The sequence below is a fragment of the Neofelis nebulosa genome, chromosome 9, assembly GCF_028018385.1.
Source record: "Neofelis nebulosa isolate mNeoNeb1 chromosome 9, mNeoNeb1.pri, whole genome shotgun sequence".
NCBI lineage: Eukaryota > Metazoa > Chordata > Mammalia > Carnivora > Felidae > Neofelis > Neofelis nebulosa.
Window position 1 is genome coordinate 60,598,467 of NC_080790.1, and position 17,565 is coordinate 60,616,031.

The 17,565-nt window shown below is 44.6% G+C and overlaps 1 protein-coding gene across 6 annotated transcripts in view; it reads right to left on the reverse strand.

Moving 5' to 3' along the window:
- B3GNT2 (UDP-GlcNAc:betaGal beta-1,3-N-acetylglucosaminyltransferase 2) overlaps nucleotides 1-17,565 on the reverse strand; it is a 201,526-nt gene that overhangs the window by 4,444 nt on the left and 179,517 nt on the right. For 2 of the 6 annotated variants that reach the window (XM_058683974.1, XM_058683975.1), the window contains one exon: nucleotides 11,608-11,746. The exons of 3 other annotated variants lie outside the window; for them this stretch is intronic. The gene's annotated coding sequence lies outside the window, so the exon portion shown is untranslated. Of the gene's footprint in view, nucleotides 1-3,990; nucleotides 4,115-11,607; nucleotides 11,747-17,565 lie in introns of those variants that run through there. One more of the 6 variants, XM_058683976.1, reaches the window with a different exon arrangement.

Genomic DNA, 17,565 nt, shown 5'->3' on the forward strand with positions numbered 1-17,565 from the left:
CCAGGTTCCAAGGCCACCAAATCAAAGGGTAGTTAGTCAGTCTCCTCTGACCTCTACAAACAAAGCTGGGTGCCTATTTCAAAGAATAGTGTTTATTATTTTTTTTTTAATTTTTAATGTTTATTTTTGAGAGAGAGAGCGAGTGAGAGCATGAGCAGGGGAGGGGCAGAGAGAGAGGGAGACATAAAATTTGAAGCAGGCTCCAGGCTCTGAGCTGTCAGCACAGAGCTCGACGCAGGGCTGGAACTCACAGACCACGCGAGATCATGACTTGAGCCAAAGGCAGTTAACTGAGCCACCCAGGCACTCCTATTTTATTTTTTAATATAAGAAGATATTTAAGTTTACTGGGTTCTAACAGATAGTCCCAAGGTAAAAGTATTTGTCATGCTGAGAATGCTGTGAAGCTACCACATGCTGGACAGCCCAGATGAGATGGGTTGGAATTCACAAGTTCTTTTGTGTCTTTTAAAATCTGTTTAGTAGGTCCTCATCTAATTGCTTTTGTTTATGTGCTCGCTTCAGCAGCACATATGCCAATTGCTTCTGTTTACCACTGCTCAACAGCTTTGATTATAGACAAAGAAGTAAAAGGTGTTTAAGAAAAACAACAGGGGGCGCCTGAGTGGCTCAGTAGGTCGAGTGTCCAACTCTTAATTTGGGCTCAGGTCATGATCCCAGGTTTGTGAGATCAAGCCCCGCATTGGGTCTCCAATGAGCATTGAGCCTACTAAAGATTCTCTCTCTCCTTCTGCCTCCCCCTCTCTCTCTCTCTCAAAAAAAAAAATAAAGTATATTAAAACACACACACACACACACAATGGCCCCTACCCCATACTTCTAAAGCTTTTGCACATCTAGAACACATGGCAGATGACCAAGTTACGTGGGTGCCCCCAACTCACCCAATAAGCAGCCCCCATCCCACTTCAAATCTCCCCTCCCTTCTGAACCACTACCTACCCCTCCAGAACCCCACCACTGAGCTACCAAGAAAGGGCATTGTTAAATAAACTTCCTCCAGATAAGGTAGTAAAAAACCACAAGACATTCCTTACTCCTTAATTCCAGTTTTAAAGGGCCCCAAGGCACACACAACCTGAATAATTCAAACACCCATACCCAGGTCTAGAGTCCACACCCTCCTCAGGTTAGCTCCTTTAAAATGAGCTTTTGGGCAAACCTAATGATCAAACTGAAGGTCTCAGTCCAATACATCTTTGGCAACCTAAACCCCTTTACTCTGGGCCTTACTTGCAAGGACAAGAGAACTCAAATGGACACTTAGAATATACTTGCATGGGTACCTCATACAGTTAAAGAAATTGCCATCTTTTTAGAAAATAAATCATAATTTTAAGGGTTGTTTTTGTTTTGCCTTTTTTTTTTTTTTTTGGCTTCTAAATTGAAACAAAATAGTTTTCAAAAACAAGCAATTTTCTCTAAATTGGGATAACTCTCCTACAGCTACAGTAGCATTTGACCCAGTATCTCTGATCTCTACATCCTGGGCACTTCATGTAAACAGCTTGAAGGAAGGGCAATAAGGAAAAGTATGAGGGTGAATGGAGAAAGACTACAATGAGGACAAAGATTTCGAAGGTACTCAAGAAAAAACAGCACACACTATGGGGCAGCTAACTACATTTTCAACTCAGGCATTTTCAACTCAGAAAAGGAATATGGATATCAGTAGACTACTTCTGAAATTTCTAGAGTAAAAGAAGTCAGTTTAAAGAGGAAAAAAGGAAAGCACAGTACTTTACATAGCAGGTTGTGAACCTCTAAGTTAATTTTCCTAGGGAAAGATTCAGAGTGAGTAAGATGGGAGACGATCCCAGATAAATGAGCTGCATGAGCTGGTTGTACATCCAGGTTATGGGGCAGGGTTATGGCTATCTGGAGTCCAGCCATAACTGTCTGAAGTGATGCTCTGAAGTTTCTATCATGAAAAGCACTCATCCTTCTTTCGGGAGTATTTGGAGGAATACATCAGGCTTGCCACCCAACTTCATCCATTGCAATTCAGGCTTTTATTTCCATGACCAAGACCCAGACAGGACTTCCCACCACCTCGGGCAAGACAGAGCCTGACGGCTCTCAAAGGGACACCATCCTCACTTTATTTACATCTGCTCAAGGATTCCAGGCTGAAGGGCATTTTCCTGCCCATTTCCCATTTGCACCCCTAAGGGAAGCTGAAAGGACGGCGCCTTAACAGTGAGAAAAATGGAGGCTCAGAGAGGGTTAACTGAGCTGCCCAAATATTATATAAGAGTTAAGTGACAAGGGTGAGAGGATACAGTTTTTCGGTTTCCAGTCCAGGGCTCTTTGGATCTCCTCCTTTCTCTACAAGGCACAGCCACATTCTTGTAATCTGACCCTGGTCAACAGCAAGGTTACGAGGGCTGGCTCAAGACTGAAAAAAACCCAAAGCACAGGAAAACTCTTTTTGTTAGCTCAAATGTACCAAGGTACATTTGATCATTACTAAGACTCTCCAAAGAAAAGGAAATGCGAGTGCCTAGAAGCTCCCAGCCCCCCCTCTGAGAATGGGCCAGCCTTACTTGTCCAAATTCCCAAACATGCAGCTCAGGCTAACGCTTACCCACTACTTGCTAAAGGACGTTTTCTTCCAACCTGAGAAAAAAAGATGGGAAAACCAAGATTCTCAACTATAGTTTTCCATGAAGTTTAAAAGTCATCTTTCATTTGTGACCTGGGCACAGTCCCTCTCATGAGAACTCTGCTTTTGGTAGACTCTTACTACAAACCAAAGTTCATGGAAAGGAGGACAAAACAGTGACCCCCATAAAAATATCTGTGGGAAAAAGCTCTCTGAATATCTGACTAAATATTCCCATTACAGACATAAAACCAATACGTGTCCTTTTCTGAGCAGGAAGTTACATTGCTTAAAAAGAATTTGAGTAAGAAAACTTACCCCAAAGCTGGGCAAGATGTTATACAACTCTGACTGTGAAACACAGAATTTTTCTTATGAGTAACAGAAATAGGAAGAAATCCCAAATGCTAACAACCTTAGCCTTTCACCTGGTGCTCCCCAATAAGGACTGAACAGTTTTGAAATTTCTAAAACGCTTCAGTTGGTTCTGTGTAACGGAAAACAACTTTCTTCTTTATTTTGCAATTAAAATATTTAGAAAGCAAGTTAGAAACAGGAAAAATGTATTTGTTAGCTGAAAACGGATTACAAAATAGCACAGAGGCCCTGCTTCAACTATGTGAAAATCCAGATAAAATACGACACGAAAACAAAACTGGTTTCATCGGGGCGGTAGGATTATAGGTTATTTTAACATTCTTTAATACTGCCACACCATGTCCCTCCTTGAATAGCCTCTTACCACAACATCCAGACTGCCTGGGATGGGGGTGGGAAGCATATCACACAAATTCCTGAGACTGGGTTCCCATTTATGAAGCCCACGTCGCTATCCTGTGTCACGGCTTCAGTCCCAGTCTCTATATCGTTGCACTGGACCCCCCACAGTGTTCCGCAGAGGCTCTGCCACAAAATCCACCCCTAGCCCACCTGCACATCTCCTGTGCTCTTTATCTGAAGTCACCTATTAGAAAGGATGCTTTCTATGAGCACACATGCTTTCTTTGAATACTTAATTAGGTACCCGCCAGGCGCCAGCAATCCTATGAGGCAGATACTCTCTGAGAGGTGACTGAACTTGCCCAAGGTCACACTGGTTCAAACCCAAGCAGCTCAGCTCCAGATTCTGAAGGTTAAACCATGATGCAAATGAATGCTGCCACACAGGGTTATGACTAATGGACACTAGTCTTACTTTGAGTGGTTAATCTCCTTAAGAGTTATTAAATATTTTAAAGCTTTTCATTTATACACTTTAACCTACAAAACTACCATCCGTCAAAGTCAGATACTGGAGGCAGGGTGGTAAATAAGTAACCTTGATTCCTCTATAAACTAAGTCCTGGACAAAATACCTCACATACCTCATTTTGTTTCCCGGTATGCAGTCCAAGCAATCCCAGTATTTCATTCATGGACACTCGAGTGGGAACCACTGAAGTGGATCATCCTAAAAGGTTTCCTCCAGTTCTGAAAGCCCTAGAAACACTGAAACAAAGTGCTGGCCAGAAAACATTTTATTGTGGCCAAGAGGACTCATTCTCACAGAACTCCAACTCAAGGAGAGTCAGTCTCTCTCTCTCTTTCTTTCTCTTTTCTCTCTCTCTCTCTCTCTCTCTCTCTCTCTCTCTCTCTCTCTCTCACACACACACACACACACACACACACACACACACACAGAACCAAGGAGCTCACACACACACACACACACACACACGGAACCAAGGAACTCAAGCAAGTTAGGGAGATGGCTACCAATAGCTAATCAGGGCTAGAGCAAGCAATCATATCCAGGCCTGACCCAAAACCTGTGCTTGAGACTGCCCTACATTCTCACCCCAGTATTCCCAAGGTTAAAGATAAAGGAAAGGCAGGACCTTCTTGTGTAACCATTAAATAAAATGAGCAGCCATCCCCATCCAGTCAGGCTGAGGCAAGGAGGCTGGAATTTCAAGCTCTTGATTCAACCACAGTATGAACTAGCAGCCTTCGTGTCCAGGGGGCCCTGCTTCCTGCTCACTCTCCTGCACAAACCAGACACACACCCCTTCACGGGGGAAAGAGCCCAAGCCCACTGCCATATCATGAGAGCAGGGGAAACACGTACACTCTCTGGAGAACGTGCACATGGTTCTGGCTGGCTGCTGCTCTCCCCCACCCTCCAAAACCCTGGCGAGAATGGCTTTCCTAAATCCTTACCTCCCAGGCTGCTCCCATCTGTTGCCTAGTCCTTGCCAGCCCCTTCCAGGCTCTGCTCCGATAAACAGAGACAGGGACAGTTTGCAGCTAAGTGGTTCTGGGGGAGAGAACAGCTTCTAGCACTCATGCAGACAGTGGGGTGATAAGGGTTTGAGTGAAGCTGCTCAGAAGAGCTGGGCCAGACCTAGAACCCATTCCTTAACAGGAACAAGAAGCCTGACCTGGGTTCTTGCCAGGGCTGGGGCAGGGAAGCCCAGGACCTAGAGGCTGGCACAGAGAGAGAACATGTGTCTTTGACTTTGCTTTCTAATCTCTAAGTCATAGAACAAACTACTGGCTAAATTCAAGGAAATTTGGTTCACAGTCATTAATATTAGTACTTCATGTTTGAAATGAAAAGGGAAAAGAACATATGATGAATGTGCTCACCTACACATCCCCACAGTCAACATTATACATGAAAGTGTCTGGCAGGACATGTTCTGGTCCCCAAGTAATTACAGTTCCCCAAAGCCTGGTATGGCTGACTTCCTCAAGTGGCATTTGTCATTTAAGATAAAATTAATCACTAAGTTCATTCTTCAAATAAACATGTACAGAACTTTCAGAAAAGGAGGAAGAAGAAAATGTGCAAATGATGGCAGGGAATTACCCTCCCAGAGGCCATCTTGACCCTGCTTTTTATAAAACTGACAACAGTTTTAGATGTTCAATGTAAAAGATTATGTAGTTATAAAACAAGGCTGGTAGATGTTTGAGGGCAGAAATGTCCCAGATCCATTTTCACTTTTGAAGGTCAGCCTGGCATCTACAGTCAAACAGCCCAGAGTTAAATTCTGATTATGCTACCTACTAGCTGTGTGACCTTGGGCAGTTACTTGACCTCTCTGTTTCCTCATTTGTAAAATGGGGATGAAATTACCTACCACATCAGTTGTCTATCACTCAATGGGCATTCCATAGTTCTCCTTCAAGGATTCTGATTCCTCCAACACTAAGCACATTTCATTGCCCCTTTCATAAATTTGCTCTCTCTAGGAACTTGTCTATGCACTGCCTTAAAATCACCTCCAAAAGGAGGATCACAGGTTGACTGAGGGTCACAAGTTGACTCAGTTAACTGCAGATATTAGCTTCTAACAAGCTTTGTGGGGTCCCTCTTCTCAGGCCCCCTATTTAAAATGGATCAACTTCACAGGCACCTGGGTGTATTACCTCAAACTGCTGCCCCTTCCTGCTCTGCACATCCAACCAAGGAGCAGAGTCCTGTGGACCCACCTCCATAATGTGACTTGTACCTCCGCCATCACCTCTCCTCTATTCTGCTCAGGCTCTGCCACCAGCCACTGTGATAGCCTGCCACCTCATTTCTCACCATGCTCCCAAATATGTCCTCTTCCTCAAGTACCCAGTCTTCAGCCCCCTGTACAAACACACATTCCCTGCTTATGTTCTTCCCCTGGTGTGGTCAGACCACCACCAACAGGCTGCTGCTCCCTCAAAGGGTAACCTTAACTGTGTGGTCTTCTAAAATTCCTTGGGGCACTTGTGTGGCTCAGTCGGTTACGCATCCGCCTCTTGATTTCGGCTCCGGTTCATGGGCTCGAGCCCTGTATTAGGCTCCACGCTGACAGTGCGGAGCCTCCTTGGGATTCTCTCTCTCTCTCCCTGTCTCTCTCAAAATAAATAAACTTCAATAAAATAAAATAAAATAAAATAAAAAACTCCTCTCTTCTCCATTCCCAGAGCTGGAGCTCAGGGCTTCAGGGCCTCTCCCCCTTTTCTACAAGATGACCTACCCAGTGATATGTCCCAACCTAAACACCAGCCTCAGTCCTCCAGTTTTCCAACTCACACACCCTTCTGGTCCCAGCCAGGGCACTTCATAACTATTTGTGCTTCCCTTCAAACCATCTCCAGCCAACAGCCCCCACCCCAACACCATCCACGCTTTAACATCCAAACACAGCAAACACACTTCTATTCCAGAAAATCTCAGCTTCTCTCTGCCATCTGCAGAGTGCCTTCCTTTTGCTAGGCCTTGCTGGAGAGCTTCTACTCCTTCCAAATTAGCTCAAGTGTCACCTCCTGCCTGAAGCACCCACCTCCCAAGAGTTAGGGCATCCTCTCCTGATCATGTTGGCCTACACCTGGGCATATTGCATGATCACACTCTGCCACCATTACCCCCAGCACGTGGCACCTGAAAGTCATTCCGCATTTGCTGAATGGACAGATATTTTGGTCATCTGGCCAAGTTCACTGAGTAGAAACTGCATTAAACACATATACCTCTCCTCCAAAGAGAGGACACTGGGAAATCATGTATAAGCATGCTGGTAAATGACACACACGTATTTATATAAATCTCTCTTTTTAAAACACTGAAGTACAACAGAAAAAAATTTAAAGGATCTTTCTAGAATTGAGAGAGATGAATTTCACAAGTAGTGAGCCCATATTAAACCTGAGAGCTCAGGATAAGATCTGAAGAAGTAAACAGGGGTGGACACTATAGCCCAGCCCCCCATCTCCCACAGTCAGCCCCAAACCCACCAAAGGCAACATACTTGTGGGTGTGCTTCGGGCACATCCTGTGCATGGGAATGCACATGCACGGGACTCAGTAGTGCTTCCAGGTGAGGGCTCCATCCCTCCTCCTGCAGCAGACCCTTCCTCTGTCCTATCCCAAAACAGAGGAGCCTCCACACCCCCTTCCTGGTGGGAAGCAGGCAAGTGGGGGAAGAACTGTTACCACCATCAAGGCCGTAATGGTGAGGCACAGGGTGAACCCTAAAGGAAGGCAGGCCCTTAGTACAGACTTACAATTTGAGGGCACCCACTTCCCTAAGGCAGGAAATCATTTTAGAAAAGAAACACTGAAGTGCAGGTAGTCACTTCCTGTGGAGCTTCACGTGTCTTGAAAGCCCTTGTTAAGAGCTGGACGTGGCTATGGCTTGGTAAGTACTTCCACTGGCAGCTGCAGGATCCTTGCACAAACAGTGTTATCTGGCATGCTCTCAATGGGCTGCTGAGACTTCTCTGACTCATCCTTCTGCTTCGTTGGGTTACATGGGATATGTTTCAGTCTGGGTCCAACCAGGAGGCAGAGACCACACAATAATTTAAGCACAAGTTTAGGAATATAGTAAGTGAGTAACTACAGGACGGAACAGAACTCCACAGAGTAGTCTCTGGCAAATGAAAAGTACCAGGAAAAGGACAAACGTGGAAGACAGCTTCAGAGCTTATTTGAGAAGGTATGGATGGCGGAAAAGTTCCCAGGTTCCCGGGCCAGAGATGGTTTAGTCACCAGGAGAGCAGGAACAACCCTCTGGGGTGCAGGCACAAAGCCTGGAACACATGGTGTCCCCATCAGGAGGATGAGAGAAAACAAACCTTTGAGACTGCTGGTGGGCATTCAGAGAGAACGAGGGTGGAGAGGGGGTCACCACACACAGGGAGTCCAGGATGTTGCTGGAACAAGGAAGTAGGGAGACCCCCTTCCGTGGCAGGTTAGCGTGTCAATGAGCGGTTTAGACAGGAGCAGCTCCTGGCTGCAGCCTGGGACAAAGACTGGGTGGCCAGTTCACTAGATGACCATGACCATGGGGCTCCAGTATGAATACACATGGGGCTAATGAGAGGGGCCAGGGAAGCAGTGGCCTGGGGTGGGCCCAGGCTCCCCTTCTTACCACTGTTGCCAGAGCTGGAAAAAGCCATGCCCTGTAGGTACCTAGGAGTACAAGAAAAACAGCAGGTTCTGTAGGGGAGTCTGGTTCTAGACACTGGGATCCAGGAAGGAGAATCCTACTCTTCTGCAACACCCTCTTCAGAGCCTCAATTTATACAAGGCAAAGGAAAAATATTTAAAGGCCCTGATCCATTTTCACATATCAGGCAACAAACAAAAACTGGCACAAGTTCTAGATCCCTAGATCACCAACCCAAATTCACCTGCAACTACAGTACTTTTATTGGAGTCTGAAGTTGGGAGAAAAGGTTTGTTATAAAACATGGGCCCTGTACAGTGAATTGGTAGATAGGCAACAAATACATGACAGTCCATTAGCTGATAGCAGAGGCCAAGGCAGGAACTGAGTGGGGCCAGTTTGTGGGCTCTGAGGCCACACTGGGAAGAGGAAGTAGGTGCTGGTGGGCCCAGGGCCTCTCTGCTGGAAGAGGATGACTCATGCCTACACCTAACTTAACAAGTGCTGCTGCTGGAGAGACTGTAGGAATGTGTTTTCTTTCACAGCCCCGCTATTTACAAAAAAAGGAGAAAAGAAAACTGGCGAAATCACAGGAATATGAAAAAAGGAAAAATGAAGAACTCGAATTGGATGTGCACATTGATGACAAATACAGTTGACTTTTGCATTCACGGCAAATTAATTTCTGTAAAGCAGGTTGAGTTCACAGGGGAAAGAGCACAATCTGAGTTGTCTGTCTTCTATCGGTGGATCTCTCATACAGCTTTGTGGGAACATGGGTATTTGTTCTGGCTTATCAATCACTACCAAGGAGTTGTTCATGATTTTCCACATAATCGAAAAAAACCCTGATGAACAACCTCATAAATGCAAGTTTTTTGTCTTAGGATTTCCTTTGGAAAAACTACAGAGAGAACGCAATTTTTTTTTTAAGTTTGCTTATTTATTTATTTAGAGCAGAGGAGGGACAGAGAGAGAGGGAGACAGAGGATCAATCCCAAGCAGGCTCTGCACTGTTAGCACAGAACCCAGGATGTGGGGCTCAAACTCACAAACCATGAGATCATGACCTGAGCTGAAACCAAGAGCTGGACCCTTAACTGACTGAGCCACCCAGGTGCCCCAAGAGAACACAAATGTTTAAAATAATATAGAAACCAATCAAATTGTTCTCCTCTCCTCACCATCCATCTCCCCCACCAAAAAGAAAGGTCAGAACTGGTTTATCTTCACTGGACACTTAAGAGCATGGAGCCATCCACACTGATGTGGTCCACTGATTGTTAGTCTTTACAAAAAATGGACATCTCCTTGTTTTAATTTACACTTTAATATGCTTCCGTCCTGGTTTTCCTACTCCTCATGCCCTTTCTCCTTTTCCTATGTCAGTGATTCTCCTCTCATTTAATCTTCTACAAGCTCAAAAATGTGAAGCAATTAGGCTGAGGTCATGGAGCTAATCCCAGTGGAGCCAACATTTGGACCCTGGAGCCTGACCCTAAGACTAAGCTCTTATTCTTTCTACCACACAACACTGATGCTCAAGATGTCAAGAATCCCTAGATAAGCTTGGACTTAAAAAAAATAACTTAGGAATGAAAATCTTAATCAGCATGAGAAAGCAGCATTGTAGACAAAATCACCTGTTGGGAACCGTTCACTGGTTTGAGGTGCCAAAGGTCCTGGTCTGGTAGTGTAAGCACCTTCCTTGATAGCGGTGAGGTCCCTGCAGATGTGTGTGAGGCATTTACCCACGCTATAGAATGAGAGACTGGCAGGGGCTGAAACTGGTCTAATCACATACTCTCCAGGCAAACTCTTTTGTGAGAGCTGTTTACACAGAGAAAATGTGACCTTTTTCTTCCCTTCCCCTCTAGCACCACCGCCTGAAGGGAGGGATCCCAGCACGGCCCTCCATCCTGCTACAGGTTAGTGCACAGAACTAATCTGGCCCAGAACTCCACTCCCCCAGCTCTGAGAGGAAAGGACACCAGCCCTCACCAGAAGAGATGATCAAAGAGCAAACGTTGACCACAAAACTGTACCACTCAGCCTTTCACTGGTTTTCTCCTTCACAAGCACACACATTCCACACAGAGATCATTTACCAATTTCGTTATCAGAAAGAAGCCATTAAGACTTTCCTTTCCAGGGCCTTATAGCTCATCTACTCCAATCAACTCATTTACAGAAGAGGAAATGAAGCCATCAGAAGGACGTCTTGTCCGACATCCCCACAGGAACAGTTAGGGCAGTGAGTCCAGCAGTGAGAATTACTGTCAGGGACAAAGTCTTTTTCTCATAGTCTACAGCTTCAGTGCTAGGACTTCAACATAAAAAACAAAAAGGCCAAAAGGCCAATTGCCCCAGCACTGCCCGGAGTGGTACCATCCCTGATCTCCTCCCGTTGGGTATGTTTGTGGTACTTCCCCTTTGCTGCTGGAACCCCTAACACACATATTTATCTGACTTCCCCACACCTCCTTGCTAACAAGTCTGACACACCCACAGGATGTGGGAGCCTCAAGGACAAGGGCTGGGCCATATTAATTTCTGTATCTCTCGTGTCTGCCACTCAGACAATATATTGCTATTTTGTCAATGAATCTGAGGAAAAGGACATAAAAAGGGGAGGTGCAGTAAAGAAACAAGGACTAACTATAATTTTTTATTTTTTTGGTCCTTATGATCAAGAATCAACATCACTCTAAACAAGTCATGGTTGAATAATTTTCACACACGGGCCCTACATCTCCAACACCCCCACCCTCACCCCCAGAGCACCCTACCTGGCCCCCCGGCTATCCAGGTCAGTCCTCTTCCTAAGGGTCCTAAGCCTTTTCCAAGTCCAGTGCTTTCCTCCTCAATGCCTTACCCCTCACTCATCCGAAGCAGTACATCACCTAAAAACATCTCAGGAAACCGTCTAATATGATTAAATAAATCTATAAACAAACATAGGCCCAAGGGTTGAAAGGCAATTACAAATTAATAAAAATGCACAGGCATAAATTACAGTATTGGACTAGAAACAGAATCCCATTATATAAACGAAGTTATCAAACTGACCTTATATAAATGCTTCTGGAAGTAAGTAGGCCATCGGCCATGGCTTGGCAATTTTGATGAACAGAGATGGGGAGGGGAGGAGGTAATTTGGTGCCTGCTATGTGGACTCCTCGTGTCTACAGACACTTAAAATGAAAAGCTGATGAAATCAATAAGAAAGGATATTTTCATGTAAGTATTGGAGAAGAGATTACTGGCATTTTACATAGTAAAATACATGAAATTTTCACTTAAAGACTAACTTAACAAAATTAAAAGTTGACTCTCCTCAAAGTTTTAAAATTAACTTTCAAAATTACATCATTGCCCACCACTTAATTCCATGGGTTGTGATAACTGACCACAAACAGAAGTAGGAATTTTTTATTTTAAAACAATCACTTTAATGTTAAGCACCGGGACAGCCAAATCCAATGTGGTATAGAGACTGACCTACGTCACTCCCAACAAGCTCGACAAACTTTCAGACCAACCACTGCCCTTCCCGATTTTATTAAATTATATTTGGCAATTCTTGTCCCCACAAAATGCAGAATTTCAGAGCATGTCCATCAATTTCCTGCAACATAAAAGTTTACATCTGTCTTCCTTCCAAAATAAATAGATAACCCCAAGACAAGAAAACGTTATTTGAACGTGCTGCAAACGGAGACTGTGTATATCATATTAGACTTCTTTTGTAACTTTAATATTTAAATTAACACCAATGACATGCATTGTGTTTGTTTTAAGTAATTGAAAAGTTGCCTTGGGAAGTCTCGATTTCTTGGCTACTAGGATGAGGGTTTCCAGGGCCACGTTTTCGTAAAGAAAATCTGCCCTTCATTACAATGAAGGTGATACCAAGGGGCATGAGTTACTGTGCCTCCAGGACTCTAAAAACATGCATAAAAACCACAGAAAGTTGTACAGAATTGGCATGGGCAGAGATTTAAATGACGGTGTATTAAAATAGAAAAAAATCAACAGATCTAATATCTTGGAGGGGAGAGGGGAGACAAGAAAGGAAGGAATGGGCTGGAAGTACCAGACGCTCCTTTTAACGACAAACTGACAACTGCATACCAGCCCTTACCCATTCACTGTCCATGTACCAGGAAGCATGCCAAGGGCCCAACTGGATACTCAGTCCTGTGAAACGGTCACCGAAGTATACTCACTTTACAGATAAGTCAATCGCTTCCAAAAACTGGCCTGAGATTCCCAAGATGGTGAGTGAACGGAGGGAGAGTGGCAGAAACTGGGAACCCAGATGGGTTCCCAGCCCATAAGTTCATCCCAGTTGCCGCTAAACTTGAAGACAAGCATGGCACTGTGTGGTTGGCATGGGCAGGGTAGAGGGAGGTAGGCATCTCCATCGACATTAAGCACTCTCACAAAGACCATCCTAGATCGAAGCATGTCACCCTCAAAGTCCCCTCCCAGAGAACTCCTGGGCACCTGCACCCTTGTGCAACAACTGAACAACTCCTGTCCTTCCTACCCACACCTTTGCTCATGCTAGCTTCCCCCAGCCTGAAATGTTCATTCTTCTGTTTCTCAATCCTACCCTCATCCTTGAAGGCCGTGGTTCAAATTCCACCACCTCCTCCATGAGGACATCCTCTATTCCCTCAGTGCACATTGTATTTAATCTTACCTCCTGGCACTCGGGATCCCCCCCAAAACTGGAGGCTCTCAAAAAGAGTACCAGGTGGGAACGCAAGCTGACGCAGCTACTCTGGAAAACAGTATGGAGGTTCCTCAAAAAACTAAAAAGAGAACTACCCTACAACCCAGCAAATGCACTACTAGGTATTTATCCAAGGGATACAGGTGTGCTGTCTCGAAGGGACACATGCACCACAATGTTTCCCAATGTTTATAGCAGCACGATCAACAATGGCCAAAGTATGGAAAGAGCCCAAATGCCCATCGATGGATGAATGGATAAAGAAGATGTGGTATATATATATATATACATACACAAAGGAGTATTACTTGGCAATCAAAAGAATGAAATCTTGCCATTTGCAACCACGTGGATGGAACTGGAGGGTATTATGCTAAGCGAAATCAGTCAGTCAGAGAAAGACAAATATCATATGACTTCACTCATATGAGGACTTTAAGAGAAAAACAGATGAACATAAGGGAAGGGAAACAAAAATAATATAAAAACAGGGAGGGGGACAAAACATAAGAGACTCTTAAATATAGAAAACAGAGGGTTACTGGGGGGTTGTGGGAGGGGGGATGGGCTAAAGGGTAAGGGGCATTAAGGAATCTATTACTGAAATCGTTGTTACACTATATGCTAACTAACTTGGATGTAAATTTTTTAAAAATTAAAAAAAAGAAAAAGAGTACCAGGAACTAGTTACCTAGAGCCCACTCCTCAACCCCAGTAGTGTTTCCCAGCCCAAATGGTCAGGGGAGCCAAGACCCCAACCACTCTCCTCAACCCTGAGGGAGGCAGGACCAAGGCGCCCACCACACATGTGCTATAGCTGTGAGGTGAAAGCAAACCGACCACACAGAGTGAATGCCAGGTGCTGCTCCTCACACACACACGGAATATCCAATTAAACCAGGCTCCCCTGGGATGCCACCTCTTCTCCAGAGTCAGGGACCATCCTCATCCCAGTAGACAACCTTTCTAGTGACAAGTGACCCTAGGGTGGCAACTTCAGAACAGGGTACCAAACAAGCAAAATACACCCCCCCCCCCCAGTTCCCTTCCCCTAGCTTCCTTTCCCTTTCCTGCCTCTTCTCCTTTCCTCTAATGTTAAATCTCAAGAAAGTTACTAAAAGGAGCCTGAGGATTGTTAAGTTGCTTTTTCAGATATCAAAATAAGTCATACGGATTTAAAATACCTATCATCAAAACTGATACTTTGGCCTTTTATCCAAATGTTCTATTAAAAGGGGGGCTGTTCAACCAAAACTCAGGTCCACATATTTAAAGAGACGAAATGGTAACACTTCTTTCTTTGGCCACCTGCCAGGAAAAATTTATGTTGCCAAAATAAAAGAGAACATGTTTGCTCAATATAAGAGCACAGGACAGAACAGCTTAGAAACCGGGCCTCTTTGACCAAGCGGTTTAAATCATCTAATTTTAAGTATATCTGTGAATGTCACCTTCACATGTCACAGGCTGTCATCTACTTGGAAATATCAGGACCATAGCAATCCATGTCCACCCTCTGCCCACTTCTCACTCCGCATGGGGAAAAACATGGGGGTCGAAACACTCTCATGGTTTCTACTTGTCCAACTGAGGAGCTGGAGGTGTCACAGGCCTTGCCCTCCCGCTCTGGGTGCTGCCCACACAGCCTCCCACTCATGCGTGGGGCAGGGACGAAAAAAGAAATGTCATGCTGAAACCAGTGACAGCCACCTGAGGCTTCATTATATCACTCTCTGTATCTGTACTAGTTTGAAAATCTCCATTATAAAGAGCTTTTTTTTTAAAGGCTCCATCAGAACCTTAAGGAAAAAAATTCAAAAGAGAAACAGTTAAAAATAGGAGTATTCATGAGAGATATTTTAAGTTCATTTGAAGAAAATAATTCCTTATGTGGTGATGGGAAGAAAAATAAAATAGCTACATCTCATTTACTATAAAGAATAAATGCTACATAAGTTCCTTATAAATAAGCGTCAAATTCAGCCATAAAATAATAAATGCAAAATACATTTCTTTAGTTCCAAATGTTAAATATTTAGAAAAGACGGTATTTGTAACAAACCCAATTTGACCCTTTCAGTGCTAAAACAAATATATTTGATTCTAAAAACGTCACTAGGCCTCCCAACAAACAATCTAGAGCCAGACTTGAAGGTTGTTTTGTTTGTTTGTTTGTTTGTTTTAAAACCACTATTGTGTTACTCTCTGATCAGGACTCAAAAGCAGTAGTTCAGAGAAGCTCTTGGATGTTAAGTGCTTTTCAAAGAAAATAAACACCAACAGAATTCTGAAGCACAAATTAAAAGCCTTATCAAGTTTATGGTGCATAGAAATAACCTTAGTGGAGTGTTAACACTTTCATATTCATGATGGCATTGGATTTTAACAATCAACAAGTAAGATTGGCTGTGCAGGTTTTTTCCTATTTTGCACGGGTCGGGGAGGAAACAGAAGCTAAGTTGGGTTGCCATGGTTACAAAGGGGGGGGTGTGGGTGGGGGGGGGGCTGGTTTTTGTTTTCCCCTGAAGTCAGCCCTGGGACCAAAATCTACTTCAAGTTCTCCACAAGGACCACTCTCCCCCTGACAGTAAGTCACTCCCCAGCCCTCCTAAGATTACCATCCCCTGTGACAGCCCTTGCTGCTCCCCTGGGGTCCCGTGTATCAATAGTGGATCTCCACTTTCTCCTTCACCTTCAAACTCTCCCTCCCAGTGGCTCCAGGTGCAAGCTTCTCCTTCCCTTCTCTGCCAATATTCTGAAAAGGTTCTGCTCCTGGTCATGCCCTTTTTTTTTTTAAATTTTTTTTTTCAACGTTTTTTTATTTATTTTTGGGACAGAGAGAGACAGAGCATGAACGGGGGAGGGACAGAGAGAGAGGGAGACACAGAATCGGAAACAGGCTCCAGGCTCCAAGCCATCAGCCCAGAGCCTGACGCGGGGCTCGAACTCATGGACCGTGAGATCGTGACCTGGCTGAAGTCGGACGCTTAACCGACTGCGCCACCCAGGCGCCCCTGGTCATGCCCTTTTATATGCCCGGACCTTTCCAATTCCCTTCATCCTCTAGAATCTTCAGTCCTCAGCCTCTCCTGGCTTCCCAGAGCACCTAACACTGCTGACCACCACCCTTGTTTCCCCCTCCCCCCAACCTCAAATTCAAGACCACCCAACCTGGATTCTCTTCCTGGTTCTCTTGCATCTTGGCAGCTTTGCTCCTGGCCCCATGCCCCAAAACTGGTGCTCTCCACAGTTCTGGGCTTAAGCCTATATTGCTGGGTCTTCCCTTGCTCCTGTCCCCTGGACCCTCTGAGACACCGCTAGAGCCTCCAATGTCCTAAATGTTAAAAAGCTCCCCCATGTACCTATATCTGTAGCTCACCCCCTTCACATTCCCTATACTGGTTTTATCTCTCACTCTCTTTCAAATATATCACATATTCACACTTTAATCCTGTACTATCCCTGGCCTGGTTTGGGCCCTCAGATTTCCCCCAGAAATACTGATGAAGTGACCGAATTCAACAAGTAGCAAGCACGTATTTTAACTGAGTAGTATTTAAAACAGACAAATAATGGGGTGCCCAAATGGCTCAGCTGGTTGAGCGTCCGACTTTGGCTCAGGTCATGATCTTGCAGGTCACGAGTTCAAGCCCCACATCGGGCTCACTGCCATCAGTGCAGAGCCCACTTCGGATTCTCTGTCCCTCTATCTCCGCCCCTCCTCTGCTTATGCTCTCTCTCTCAAAAATAAATAAAAACATTTTTAAAAAAATTAATTAATTAACAGAGAGCCAAGAATAAAGTTATGTGGTCAATTACCATAAGGTTGATAGGAACTTACACAAATATAAAGGACAGTACAGATAAGGATAAGGACAGTCAGACAAAACCTCTCTTCTCAGCGAGAAGGTAGCAGGAGTGGGGCATGATAATTCCAGAAAGACAGAACAGCCAGTGTAAATGCCAGAGGCAGGATAGCACAGAGGCCAGTGTCACTGCAGTAAACTGAACCAACAGCCTGGTAGGTAACAGAAGAACTTTGGCTTTATTCTGAGGGGCAGAAGGAGCTACTGTGTCAAGAAGCATATAAAGTAATTTCAATTGTAAAGATTCCTCCACCTTCTTTCAGAGAATACACTGTTGTAGGGCAACTGGAAAAAAGGTTCCCCATCAGGAGGCTGTAAAATGACCCAGGCCCATAATCACACCTGCCTTGCATCCATCTCATCTTCCTACATGCAAGCTTGACCCTGAGATGTCACCACATCCTCTCCACAAGAACTTTC